Below are 440 nucleotides of genomic sequence, written 5' to 3'. Positions count from 1 at the left end.
CCTCCCTGTGTCCTGCACCACAGACACACCACTAAGCCAGCCCAGGACTGGGACCTGGACAGTGTCCTCTGCACATGGGGGCTGTGGTGCCTTCCTCAGGAGGGAGAAGGAGTGAGTGTGTGAGCTGGGAGCCATTTCTCAGCTGCTGGAACAGGTCTCTGTGACCCCGATGGCACCTATGAGCAGACCGCAGGCCGGTGGCTGCGCGGTCCCCAGCTGCTCCCGCTGCTGGCATTGCTGATGGTGACCCTGCTACAGCTGTGCTCCTCGGTTCCCCTCTGCGGTCAGCCAGGCAGTGTTTCACAGCAGTGCAAGCGGGGACAAGGCGCGTGGCTTGGCTTTGCATTTAAAATAAACCCACATATATGTATTTTCACGTGTGAATATATATATATATTTAGCTATAAAAATGCATTTTGAGGCAGCAGGAGACCTCGGCG

The sequence above is a fragment of the Nestor notabilis genome, unplaced genomic scaffold, assembly GCF_000696875.1.
Source record: "Nestor notabilis isolate BGI_N333 unplaced genomic scaffold, ASM69687v1 scaffold17361, whole genome shotgun sequence".
In the NCBI taxonomy this organism is placed as follows: domain Eukaryota; kingdom Metazoa; phylum Chordata; class Aves; order Psittaciformes; family Psittacidae; genus Nestor; species Nestor notabilis.
Note: the sequence above shows the minus strand (reverse complement) of the source record.